The following is a 14,138-nucleotide window of genomic DNA, read 5'->3' as shown; positions in this document are numbered from 1 at the left end:
CTTAAAAATGTTGAACTATAGTGTTAACTATTTGTCCTATTGTCAGTTTGTTATGTTCTTGCCTGATTCTGAACAAACGTCTCGCTAGACTGGCTAAATTCTGCTTTTTGACCTTGTGTGGCATTCGCAGAGCTAAAGACAATTCTTCCCAACCGTCGTAACCATAACCAGAACGCTCCCCTACTGTTCAAATGCGTCATTTACTCGCTGTCCCCACTGTGGCAGAAGTTGGCATCGGGCCTGCGCCCACTTTCAACATCCCACAAGAAGCGCAGCCCTTCACTCACTCACTCGCCTTGGCTGGCTGGCTGAGCGGCACGGTTGCTATGGAAGCTAATTCGCAGGCGGCGAGCTTACTTTGCGTGGAGGCAGTCAAGCAAAACGGGCGCACGCTTCCACACATGAGGGCGGCCGCTTGCACGTGTGGATTGCAAGCATGCAGCCTAGCAACAGCACCGCTGAATATGCTATGGCACTAATGTGCTTCAAAAAGGAAGCGCGACAATTCCGTGAATTGCTGGCCGGGGTCGGGGGGGGGGGGGGGGGGGGGGGGGTGTCACATTCTCTCAAGGTCACTGCATTCAAGTGACACAGTAGACTGGCTTTTACTTGCCATAATACAACATTTGAAGCTTTTCTCTTCCCCAAAAAGAATGGAAAAGCCAAGTGTCAAGGTTACAGCAAGAAATATGGGTCAGTCATGAAAAGATTTCTCGGGGTGCCGACTTGAGATGGTCACGGTCACGTGTTTGTATGACGTAAGCACAGCGTGGACCGTTTCATAACGCGGCTTGTCACACAGGCTATTTGTTGTCGCCATCGTGTTCTCGAGTTCTGTTGGCCTCTTCTGATCTCCTCATGTGACCCGGTGTGTTGTGTAACTCCAGCAGGTGTTGCGAGACATGGCCTTTACAGCAGGTCCTGTATTTTGTTTTTATACTTCTTCCTTTCCTTTCCTTTCCTTTCCTCTTACTTTCATCACTTTGCTGCTGTGAAATGTAAATTTCTTCACTCCAAGACTAATAAAGGCTATTGCAATCCAATCTAAATCAAAATGATGGATATACTAAATACAGGAACCCCTTCAAAATCATGCTGAGGCATCAATTACCCAATAAAATAAAGGTACATCTAAAGTTTTAGTTCATATCTGAACTCTGGAACAACCAGTCACTGTAAATATAGTTGATAGCCAGTGGTGGATGGTCAGGGCCTGCAAAGCCTTCTCTGCTGGCCTAAAAATATGTGAATCATAGACTGATGTGAATTATATTTTATCCATGAATTCTTATGAATCATTCAAAATTGTCTTTCAGTTTCCTTTCATTGGTTTTCTTTTACCTGTTGTGCTGCTTCCAGATGTGTGTTTTCGTATTGAAGCATTTAACCAATCACATTTTAGTCATTATTTGTGACCAGGGTGACCTGGACGCTTTCACAATCAGGTCCGCAGGCTCTGTGGCATCAAATAATTGTCGATAAAACTGTTCCTTGAACCAATCAGATTTCGAGTTAGCCACACCAATGCCTTCTCGCAGGCCTTATTTCCTAGCTAACGATACCCTCTAGTGGACTTGTAGTTAATCACACCACACTTTTTATATGAGTCGCAGTGGCAGCTGTAGTCAAAGTTCTATCGTCATTAAATAGTAATTACTAAGGGTTGGATTGATTTAGACATAGCCCTACTGAAGGCCTAGGTGTGAATGGATGGCTTGCCACGACATTTAGCCATATGTTTGCCAAGGCCTTGAGTGATATTTTGACGATGAGATGAGATTTTGAAATGAATTGCATACAGTTCAGGCCTTCAAAAGAAGCAATGATTGAAAACAGACTCCTCGCTGAATGGCCATCTCACTCAGTGCAAACAAAGCTAGTTCTGTGTCGTGAAGATACTATTCCTCACCATCATCTTGTTCATTAAGCCCTAATGAGGCACATTTGATGAGAAACTCTTCATTAAGCCGTGATGGTCCTGAACACCGCTGGATGCCACTTTCGTGTTTCTCTTTTTTCCCCCCCATCTATTATCAGCACCATTCCAAATCGGCCTTGCTGTAATCCCCTCCAAGGTTTTCAAGGAAGGATAAGCAAAAGAGTGAGAAGGGGGAAACAGAAAGAAAGTCAGCCGGCTCTAGTTGAAAATGAAACGATTCCGTGGATTTTTTTGATGTTGTACTCACAAAATGACGACTACCTGGAGGGGGCTGGAATTATACGGACGATATTAATTTGGCCTGGGCCACTTTGTGGCATCCTGCCAGCCAGCGCTAAGCGCCACCAATCAAATAAGCTGCACGCCGGAAGCCGAATACAGATGAGCTCCCCCCCTTTCCATCCGTCCTCCCTTCTTCCTTCATCACTTTCTGGCAACGCTTCCCGACACCACCCCCCTCCCCCACACCCCACCTTCACTCTCTCTCCTCAGACTAATAAAACACCAGGATTTAGAAAATCGATTTCAAACAAAACTGTTATAAGTGTGCAGTGGGCAGTGTGTGTCCAAACTGAACATAATACAGAATGTGATGTCTAAATAGAAATATTTCATGATTTTAACTCATTCACAGCCAGACGATGTGCAAAATGTGTCCAGTCCAGTGCCAAGGTTTTGTCATTGTCACTTGAATTCCAAGACCCACAGAATATTTAGTTTTAGGACTACATAAACATTCAATGTAGCATAAAAAAACTTAGACTCTCTTCTTTCATCAGAAAAAAACAGTTTATTACTAAATTACAGTGGGACCTTGGCTTACGAACTTAATTGGTTCCCAGACAGAGCGTTTAAGGCGAAAAGTGTGTATCCCGAATACTAATTTCCCACAGGAAACCATTAAAATGAGAATAATCCGTTCCCAGGTCCCCATAAAACATAATTTTCTACTTTCTAATTTTCTAAGCCTTAAAACGGCACAAAAACACCCTATTTTATGTATAATAAATGTGCTATAGGATTATGATTAAAGAAATAAACTGTACTGTACAATAAAGTCATTTTATTTACCTTTGTGATGGTCCGTCTGTGTAAGCTCTCAGTCGTACAGGAGTGGTCCATCAATGAGAAGGTTTCTTCAGCCGTCATCTGTACAAATTTGAAGGTTTCGGACGTTTCACCTCCTATCCAAAACCTTCAAATTTGTACAGATGACGGCTGAAGAAACCTTCTCATCTTTGTGATGGTCGTTAATGGCTTGATGGAATGGAGTGTCCGGTTTCCTCAGCATTAAACACTTGATGAGGAACATAGGCTTCTTTCACCATCTTGAGGAATGATCCCTTGTACGTGCTTTCTCTGTGATAATTGTATCTAGTTCTTCATCAATTGTGATCTGTTTAGCTGGTTTGATAGCTTTTTGCATCAAGTGTACAGATGGCTTGTGCGGGTTGTTTGTGGAGCTTGAACAAAAGTGTGAGAGTTGGAGAATAGTGAGAAAATGGATAGAAAACAATTAAAATATCCTGTATATATATGTTTTCAATCCATTCTCTCACTATTCTCACACTCTCATGGATGGAAAACAGTTAAAATATCCCATATATTTTAACTGTTTTCTATTCATTTTCTCACTATTCTCACACTTTTGTTTTTTTGTTTCAAGCTCTGTCATCTCCCTTTCGTGTGTGTGTGTGTGTGTGTGTGTGTGTGTTTGCTCACTCTCTCTGTCTGCCTGTCTCTTTAATGTTTAACACCCCCGCCCCCGCCACTGCTGGGTTCTTGACCAATCATGTGGCTTTAACCGAATACGCCATTTTGTTTTTTGTAGAACGGCCTCTCTCTGTCTGTAACCCCATCCCCCACTGCTGCGTTCTTGACCAATCACGTGGCTTTAACCACAGACTGGGGGCGGGGAATAGAGGACAAACACGGTGGCCACCATTTTCTTGTTAGGAGAACGGACTCGTTCTCGAACGACACATCACTCATTGTGCCAGCTCAGCGTGTATCCCGAAAAATTGTTTGTCTGCCAAGGTAACATGTTCATAAATGTAACGTCCGTAAGCCGAAAAGTTCGTAAGCCAAGAGGTTCGTAAACCGAGGTCTCACTGTATATGGGTCTGGAGTTACATGAGCTTGAAATGAAAATACAATGCAATATATCTATATACTGTATATTGGTTTATATCGCACTTTAACAACAGCTGAAGCTGTAAAAAAAGCGCCAACATGGACAAAAAGGGAAATGCTGCCCCTTGTGGAATGGAAAAACATGCCCAGAGTGCATGGCCAGCACTTTATCGGCACCCAAACAAGAAAAAACAAAACCAGAACAAATTCAGGAATGGTGCTCTATGTCATCTCGATGCTCCCCAACTTACAAACGAGATACGTTGCGAACAGTCGTTGGTAAGGTGAATTTGTTCATAAATTGCTCCAGTTCTATATTTTGTATGTATGTAAGTCCTACGTTGGAAACATGGAAAAAAGGGAAATGCTGCCCCCTTGTGAAAAATATAAAGACATTGCCAGAGGCCATGGCCAGCGCTTTATTGGCAACCAAACAAGAAAAAAACAAACCCGAACTAATTTGGGAATGGCGCTCTACGTCATATTTTTAATTCCCGAATAAATTCGTGAGTGGCAGTGAATGAGTTGAAAGCAAATTACTGAAACTCCAAACATAAAATATCTTCCCTTTTCATTGCCTTACTCTGATTTGGATAAATTTGGGGCGATTGCTATAAAAAAGTCAAGATGACACCAAATTGAGATGAATCACGTGACAACTGAAAAAAATCAAATGGATGACGGCGGCGGCCTCTTAGGTAATTATTTGCCTCCGCTCCTTTCTGTGACGGAAAGGTGAGGAAAGTTAAACAAGGAAAGCGAGGCCAGCAAATGCCAATTTCAGCTGCCCTTTACTGATCATTACATACGGACACGCGCACACGCAAGCCCTTGGGGGGGGGGGTGTCAAATTTTCTTAAAACTTCACAGCCCCCACGACAGTCCACAAAATAGCAAAGATGCGAGTGAAATCATCAAGTGGTGAAAAGCGCTCAGTTGAACCTGCTGCCCCCCTTCAAGCATTTCCATGTTAATCAGCATCCTTTCGTTGTATTGCGTCATGCGGGAAAACCACTTTTCCACACAAGGATAACCAAGTTAAAAAACACTTCTGAGAGAATCTTCACACACAGACACACGCGCGCGTGCACGCGCACAAAAGAGAAAGTAAGAGTTGAGTCAGCACAAAAACTGCGCCCAGGTCGAAAAACATCAGTGCGCGGGGATCATTGACGGCAAATTAGGACCCCGCGTTCACACGCACGCGCGCCGTTTGTCATTGCAGCGTGCGTGCGTCTCCTCTCCCATTCAAACATTCTTATCCCCTTTTTCCCCCTTTTCTCCCTCAGCCTCAATCACACACATTGTCAGCATCTCGTAACGGGCGCGTAACTCTCTCCACCCGCAAGGCGAATATGTCCCCGTTACTAAAGCGTGCGTGCACGCGCACACACCCCTCCCTCCCTCACTCTCTGGACGTCCTCGAGGTGAGAGAGGATGACGAGATGCATCCGTTCAAGTCGGCGGTGACACTGCAATCTTGATTTTAATGGCACAAGTGAAGCTAGCGCGCAGACGCGCGCGCGGGCATACGCGTAGCATCGGGCGAGTGTGTCTACTAAAAACTACGAAACAAATCACAAAAATGATGTGTTTCCAGAGCTGCGTTCACTCAATCAGATTCATCTTTCTTGCAAAATCTAAATCTTGGGATAATGTTGTATTTTGGCAATGTTGTTGTATTTTGGTGGGGGGTCAGCATACAACTCAAAGGCAGAAGTTTAAAGGGGTCAAGGCAGCCCCCGTGTGTGTGCGTGTGGTACCTGTTAGCCGATCTCGGTGGTGCTTGCTTCCGTGTCCGCTCGTCCTCTGGCGAGGCTGTGTGTGTCAAGCAGCGGAGGTTCCCTTTCGCCTTCCACTGACGAGTCTGCAAATGGCAACGCCGGCGTTCACTCGTCGAGGCAGCAGCTTCACGCGCTAGGCTCTCTCTCTCTCTCTCTCTCTCTCTCTCTCTCTCTCTCTCTCTCTCTCTCTCTCTCTCTCTCTCTCTCTCTCTCTCTCTCTCTCTCTCTCTCTCTCTCTCTCTCTCTCTCTCTCTCTCTCTCTCTCTCTCTCTATCTGTCTCCCCCCTCTCTCTATCTCTCTTTTTTCTCTCTCTGTCTCTCTCTCTTTTTCTCTCGCTGTCTGTCTGTCTCTCTCTCTCTACCTCCCCTCTCACCCTTGCTCCCTCACTCACTTGCTCCCTCTCCCTCTATCTCTCTCCCTCCCTGCCCCGTTTCTCCCTCCCTCCCTCCCTCCCCCTTGCTCCCTCACTCCCTTGCTGCTCCCTCCATCTCTCTCTTCCTTTCTCCATCTCTCTCTCTCTCTCTCTCTCTCTCTCTCTCTCTCTCTCTCTCTCTCTCTCTCTCTCTCTCTCTCTCTCTCTCTCTCTCTCTCTCTCTCTCTCTCCCCCTCTCTCTATCTCTCTTTTTTCTCCCTCTGTCTCTCTCTCTTTTTCTCTCGCTGTCTGTCTCTCTCTGTCTACCTCCCCTCTCACCCTTGCTCCCTCACTCACTTGCTCCCTCTCCCTCTATCTCTCTCCCTCCCTGCCCCGTTTCTCCCTCCCTCCCTCCCCCTTGCTCCCTCACTCCCTTGCTGCTCCCTCCATCTCTCTCTTCCTTTCTCCATCTCTCTCTCTCTCTGTATACCATTCTCCCTCCTTCCCTCCCCCTGGCCCTCTCACCCTTACTCTCTCCCTCCCTGCCCCTCCCCCTCTCCTTCCTTCCTTCCTTCCCTCACTTTCTCTCCCTCCATCCCTGCCTCCCTCAGTCCCTACTCCCATGCCACCTCACTCCCTTGCTGCCTCCCTCCCCTCTCTCTCCCTCCCTCCCTCCCCCATCTCTCTTTTTCCTTCCTTCCCCCCCCCTCTCTGTGTTTCTCTATCTCTCCCTCCCTCCCTCCCTTTCTCCTCACTCACCTCTATTTCCCCTTCTCTCTCTGCATATCTCGTTCTCTCTCTCCCCCATGTTCCTCTCATGTTTTTTCTCTCCCTTCCCATCATGCAGTATGTCTCCCACTCCCCAATTCGACCCCCCACCCCCACTGCTACTTCTCACCCCCCCCCACACACACACACACACACACACACACACACACACACACACACACACACACGCACACACACACATTCTTTCACGCAGGGCAAGGGGGTGGGGCAAACGGAAGGGGACTTGGGGATCAACGTGTGGTGGTCGGAGAGAGTGACGGGGACTCAGGGGGATAAGAAAGCAATTAGAAGACAGCTTCTCTTCCTTGCAGTTGGGAATGTATAATGGAATTAGCTTGGAGGAGGTATGGGGGCGAGAGTGGAGGGAGGTTGCATAGGGCGAGATATGGGGGGGGGGGGCAATATAGGTGTTCAGGGAGTAGGAACCGCCTAGGGGGAGGGCATAAGTGAGGAGCCTTTCGGACAGTCACCATACATACATACCGGTACATACATATACATATTGATTTATATCGCGCTTTAACAAAAGCTGAGGCTGTAAGAAAGTGCTAACATGAACAAAAGCTAAATGCTGCCCCCTCGTGGAAAGGCAAAAAAATGCCAGAGGTCTGACCAGCGCTGCAGCCATGCAGAAACATGTGTGTGTGTGAGAAAAATGAAATGCAAAGTGGCCTTTAAGGATACAAAAAAACTTGATCCAATTGTTAGCCTGGCCGGTCAGCAAGGTAGAAGGTGTAAGCACTTCAAACACTAGACCGATGTAGGCCTGCCTGCGTTGATGTGGGAATCAGGTGGCTTTTTTTGTTTACTTGCAGATTGGCCGCCGTCGCCTGTCTCACGTCTCGGGTGTGTGTGTGTGCGCTTTCAAACCTGTTTACTCATTTATGCTGCTTAAATAAATAAGTCAATACAGACTGGAGGGGCTGACTGTGTGTGTGAAAAGAAAGAATTTAAGTGAAGTGTCTCTTGTTCAGGTGTATCTATACTTATTTCTCAAAATGCTTCAAAAAGCAAAATAAATGACATGATAAAAAAGGGTATGAAATGCTATTTTAAAAAATCCAAGAATAACTCCCCCACCCACAAAGAACTTTGCAGGTGCATCGAGATGCCGCAAGATGGAGGAAAAACACATCAAACAGCCCACAAAGAAGCATCACAATGCATCCATCCTGTCAGTTAAAGGACAACCGACGTCACTTTTTTTGTTTCCTAACTGACATCAGAAAAACGTTTTATATCATCTAAAATACCCAAAACACGCAGTATGATATTTTTAGTCAAATGCAAAACACCAATAAAAATGACTTAAAGTGTCCAAAATCTGCAAAAAAATTGATCTGCAAATTGGGCATTTTCAGAAAGTCCCACCCCCAACTCGTGACGTCACGCCAAGACGTCTTACATTGCTGGAGAATCAAAACAATGGCTTCAGATTCGAAGAATATGCTTTCTTGTTACACATCTAGTTATGAATATGATTCAAATAGTTCTGATGAGGAAAGCATACATGTTTGCAATCGATTAAAGAATTTATTCCGTGACATTTTGAGGCAACATTGGGGGGAAATGTCTCACCCAAAGAGAGGCAGAAAATGGCGACCTCTTGCAGACATGACAGTGTATTGCATTACCACAGGCTGATAAATTCTTTATATGGAGCTTGGACGCCCTCTTCTGGCGCAACACGAGGTTTTCAGACCAAACAAGCATTGACGTGATGGAAGGACTGCTACAATGTGTCCTTTTTTTCGGTCAGGGGCGTTCCTTCAGTGACGTCACGTACGGACTCGTCACTAACTCAAAAACAAGACTTCCGGAATATTCAGCACCAGTCTTAAAACGTAAAATATAGCTATATGCGGTGGAATCTTTGTAAAATACACTCAGTAGAAGTCATTTGAAGCCATTTTACAAATTATGGACACAACTTGTCCAGAGATGTCAGTTAACCTTTAAAGCATGTAGTGTCTGTTTACATGTGCTGCTGCACCCTCCAGGAACTTCACCTTGTTTTACTTTTGACTGAGGTACATTTAGGGACATGCAATCAATAACACAACAAGCTCCACTCTCCTCGGACCATCTGCATCCAGCATCCAAGGAGGTTCTGAAGGATGACCCTTTGATGTATTGTAATATGCTTGTCTACAAACGTTTACACTTTTGAGGAGAAAAAATATATATATTCACTTGAAATACTAAACTTAGCCTTTTTGCTGTGCTGTAATCTTTTTCTTTAGTCGCTGTTTGCTCTTGTCTGTCGAATGAGGGTCTTTGAATCATTTTCTTTGATTTCAAAATCTTTTTACTGCTTGATGTGCTACGCGAATTCACATTCAATTCCGAGAATTTAAATTCCCAGCAGTTAAGTGGCCCAAAAATATGTTTCCACCCGCCCTGCATATTGCTCTGAAGTAACGGTGGTGCATGTGTGAAAACTTTCCTCTCTTCACTTCTTTTTATTTAGCTTTCCAGCTATCTATCTAGTTGCCTATCTAGCTAGCTAACTAGCTATCTAGCGGGCTATCTACCGAGCTAACTAGCTGGCTACCTACTAGCTCTATATTTGCTATCGAGCTAGTTGGCTATCTATTAGCTATTCTATTAGCTATCCAGATATCTATCTAGCTGGCTATCTACCTAGCTGGTTACCGACTAGCTCTCTATTTGATAACTATTAGCTATCTATTAGCGAGCTAGCTTTAGATCTATTTGAGTTATTCCAGGTTGAGTGAATGCTGACATGTGTGGCTGCCGCTGCTCACCCACAGAAAAATGTATCCTGCGACTGTAAAGTGACCTTGAGTTTTGAAAGGCGCTTATAAATAAAATATATCATTATTCATCATCTATTAGCTGGCTAGGTAACTTGATCTATTTGAGTTATTCCCGGTTGAACAGGGTCACCGTTGACCCCCTCGCTAGCTATCCATTTGCTCTCTATTAGCTGTCTAACTAGCTAGCTCCCTAGTTAGCTATTAGCTATCTATTAGCTAGCTAGCTTTAGATCTATTTCAGTTATTCCCGGTTGAGTGAACGCTGGTGCATGTGGCTGCCGCTGCTCACCCACAGAAAAACTGATCATGTGACTGAAAAGTGACCTTCAGAGTTTTGAAAGGCGTTGATAAATGAAATGTCTTATTATTATCATCAGCATTATCATCATAATATTCATCAATATTACAAATAGTGACATCAGCCCACCAGGTGGTGCCAACGTGCTACTTTGATTGCTTTTCCATTCTCCCAAAGCAGTGAATTACAAAAGAAACGTTCATGCAGAAACGCGCTAAGAGCTTCCTTCACTCTGGGTTGACAAAAAAAGGCCCCCCTTCCCCGCCCCCAGAATTTATATAACACCGCTCGATATGACGGACGGACGTTTCGATGGCGACCGACTGAGGCAGTTCCCGCGTGAAGACGACACGCTCATGTCACCAACTGTGAATGAAAAGAGAGGAGGAAGAAAAGAAGGAGGAGGTACTGATTCTCTTCCCATTCAACCTGCTGCTGGTTGACTGATGGAACCACCCCCCAACCACCACCACCCCACCACACACACACGCCCACATTAGCGCTATTCTGGCAGCAGAGTTGACACGCATGCGCTCAGGCCGCCAATTGATTTCGCGTTTAATTTCCCTCCCGGGCGCTCTTGACTGTGTCGCCCTCTTTTGACCTTGACGACAGACGCCAGAGGTCACGTCTCATGCAAGTGCACCACCTTCTCCCCTTCTCCTTCTCATCGTTATAAATGAACGCTTACCATCTGCCTTCTAATTATAGACAAAATGTGGTGCTTCCTCAATTTAGCCACGACTGCGAAATAGCGCACTGTGAATAATTCATAAATTGAGACACGGAGCCCGCTTATTGCCACCATGTTGAACGGCGCACTCATGTCAGGCCTGTAAAGAAACCAAAAGATTAAAAAGGAAGAAAAAAAAACAATAATTTGTGACTTCATGAGGAGCTAAATTTGAAATAACAATAGACAAAATGGAGATAAGATTGGCGGATATTGGGCAGCTTGGAGATGAGATGCGTGACGTGAGCACTTGCATGGCGCATGAACGATTTGCTTGAATAAAACAAAACATCTTCGCCACGCTCGTTTTGATCAGCGCCGCCGCCAACGTGCAGCTCTGACATCACCTGGGCCGATGTGACGTCGGAGCGGCCGATAAGCCTTTGAACGCTCCTCTCATCTCATCTCGACTTGCCAACGGGCCCGATGGTCACGCGGCAGGTTGACTTTCAAGTTGGCCTCATTTGAAAACGTTTGCTTCCCACAGGAAATGATGTCAAGGGAATTCTAATGCAATGCTTTTAACTGCAAAGGTGATGTTTTTTCCAAGGCATTTTCGCCTCCTCAACTGCAATACATATATATATATATATATATATATATATATATATATATATATATATATATATATATATATATAAATCCTCATCTCACCCCCCCATGGGTGGTGTCTGTCCCCCATTTTTTTTAGCTCGGGTCCTCTACCAGAGGCCAGGAAGCTTGAGGGTTCTGCGCAGTATCCGTGCTGCTCCCAGCACTGCACTTTTCTGGACCGAGATATCCGATGTTGTTCCCGGGATCTGTTGCAACCACTCGTCGAGCTTGGGGGTCACTGCCCCGAGTTCTCCGACCACCACAGGCACGACTGTCACCTTTGCCTTCCAGGCTCTCTCCAGCTCCTCTCTGAGCCCTTGGTATTTCTCGAGTTTCTCTTGTTCCTTCTTCCTGATGTTTCCATCACTCGGGACCGCTACATCCACGACGACGGCTTTCTTTTGCCCTTTATCTAGGACCACGATATCTGGTTGGTTGGCTATTACCATCTATTACCAAGATCCTGTGGGACTTCCAGATACAGACTGTATCTGAAAGTCCCACAGGATCTTTGCTCGGTCATTCTCTACTACCTTGGGAGGTGTTTCCCATTTTGACCTTGGGGTTTCCAGTCCATACTCCGCACAGATGTTTCGCTAGACTATGCCAGCCACCTGGCATAGTCTACCGCATATATATTGTTGGGGTAATTCGCTATGCAAACATCTCTAAACATCGCTTCCTAATCTTTGTTTACATTTTGGACTTCCTGATACGTCATATCCTGCCTTCCCTTACATGATGTCGCATTTACACTACGTCACATCCTATCGCGTCACACACTGTGCGCCGTATAAATGCTTTCCCATTCTAGTTCGTTTCTCTCTCTCCTCTCCATGGCTCCTCCTTGGTCGACACCGCAATGTCTCCGCTCTCTTCAAGATTAAACCAACTTTCTGTTCAACACCTGGCTTCCTGATGATTTAACCATCCTCCGCCATCAACGCCCGTAGAAGCAATGAATCAGGGACGAACAATAAATATAAACCCATTACAGTGGTACCTCGGTTTTCGAACGACTCACAGTTCGAACAAATCGGAGTTCGAACAAAATATTCAAGATATTCTTGCTTTGTAGTTCAAACAACAATCGGAGTTCGAACGCCGGTACGACGCGTGAGTGCGTACGCGAGGGTGGGATGCTGAGCGGCGTACGGGTGTATCGTTCTCTCCGTGACCAACTGTTGTCGCTTGTGGACGTGCTGCGTTTTGCTCTCGCGTTTAATTTTGGTGTACGAAGAGTTTTAGCCCCTAATCATGCCTCCAAAGAAAGTAAGTGCTGCTTAAAGTGACAAAACAAAAGTAGTGCGTATAACTATTGCATTTAAGAAAGAAATAATCGCAAAATATGAAGGAGGTGTGCGAGTGTCTGACCTGGCTAGGAAATACAGCATGGCGAAATCTACGATCAGTACGATATTAAAGAACAAGGAGGCTGTGACATCTAGTGATGTGGCTGTGGGAGTGAGAGCAAGTGTCATTGGATAGATATTTGAAGAGAAAAGAACATCCTGTAGCCGAGTCATCCGTAGCTGTCACGTTCCGAGCGAGAGTGACGGCAGCTTACTCGTCGGAACGTAGTGGAATGTTTGGAATCCCAAAGCAGGCGGCAGAGACGTACTGCCCAAGCAGGATGTTTATTCACAAATAAAAGAAAACACAGCGAGCAAGAAGGCAGGGGGTGATCCGACCCGCTTACTACAGCAAAAAGCAAATGGCACACGAGGGTGCAAAATTACTCAATCCCGAAAGATGACATTAATTTACGGGACGCGAACCGTATAAATGCCCCGTGTCCGTGATTAGAGAATTGACAGCAGGTGGAGGGCGGCCGGGAGAGGCAGCCCCACCCCCCACTGTCAACTCGCACGTGACAGTGGCAAAGAGATTTGAACGTGTGAGCACCCCTCAGACAGAAGAGCTCCCCGAAGTTTTTATGGTACCTCGCGCCTCACCTGTACCTTGAACTGCTATTGGTACGAGAGTTGCTTCGCCCGAGGTATTTATTAGCCACGATCGCGTCAGTTAGTACTCTCGGGATCGTATGCTGTTTTGCACCATCGTGTGCCCTTTTATTTTTCCCTGAGCAAGCGAGGTTGGACGGATTGTTCAACAAGTTTTTCCCGGGTCCGCGTTATCTTGGACCCGAGCCTTTTGTTAATAAATCACCTGTCAGCACCAACGTCTCTGTCACCTGCTTAGCAATCCTCCCCAACTAATTAACGTTCCGACTCGTCAGCTGCCACTGTCGCCACCGGAACGCGACACATCTTTTCTGAATCTGAAGCCATTGTTTTGATTCTTGAGCAAGGCAAGATGTCCTGACGTTACGCCACGAACAAGGGGGCAGGACCTTCGGAAACTCACCATTTCCGGTGTAATTTTGAAGTAATTTTGGGACACTTTAACTCATTTTTATTGGTGTTTTGCAATATCAGCCTGCATGTTTTGGGTCTATAAAACGTTTTTCTAATGTCAGTTAGGAAACAAAAAAATGGTGTCGGCTGTCCTTTAAGCTCAATGTGATTTTTTTTCCCAGTCGCTTGCTAATTGGGGTGTTTGGTATTCAGTGCAGGTATGTTGACTGACATGCGTTGGCGCCCTTCAAGTTCACCAAAGGGCTACGTTGCCTGGGGAGCGGGGCGGGTGGCCGGGGATGTGTCCATGCGTGGGTTGGGGTCGCGGAGACACACACGCAGTCATAAACACACTCACACACACACTTCAGATCAATG

At 45.7% G+C, this 14,138-nt stretch overlaps 1 protein-coding gene across 1 annotated transcript in view; it reads right to left on the bottom strand.

Annotated features, from left to right (window-relative positions):
- Positions 1–5,953, bottom strand: part of rai1 (retinoic acid induced 1) — a 72,303-nt gene extending 66,350 nt beyond the window's left edge. The window contains exon 1 of the mRNA XM_089017852.1: positions 5,836–5,953. The gene's annotated coding sequence lies outside the window, so the exon portion shown is untranslated. The remainder of the gene's footprint in view (positions 1–5,835) is intronic.
- Positions 5,954–14,138: the final 8,185 nt, after the last annotated feature.

Source organism: Hippocampus bargibanti, linkage group LG17 (assembly GCF_051943395.1).
Source record: "Hippocampus bargibanti isolate YZ-2025 linkage group LG17, ASM5194339v1, whole genome shotgun sequence".
Taxonomy (NCBI): Eukaryota; Metazoa; Chordata; class Actinopteri; order Syngnathiformes; family Syngnathidae; genus Hippocampus; species Hippocampus bargibanti.
The sequence above is the reverse complement of the archived record's forward strand: the minus strand, read 5'-3'. Positions and strand labels throughout refer to the sequence as shown.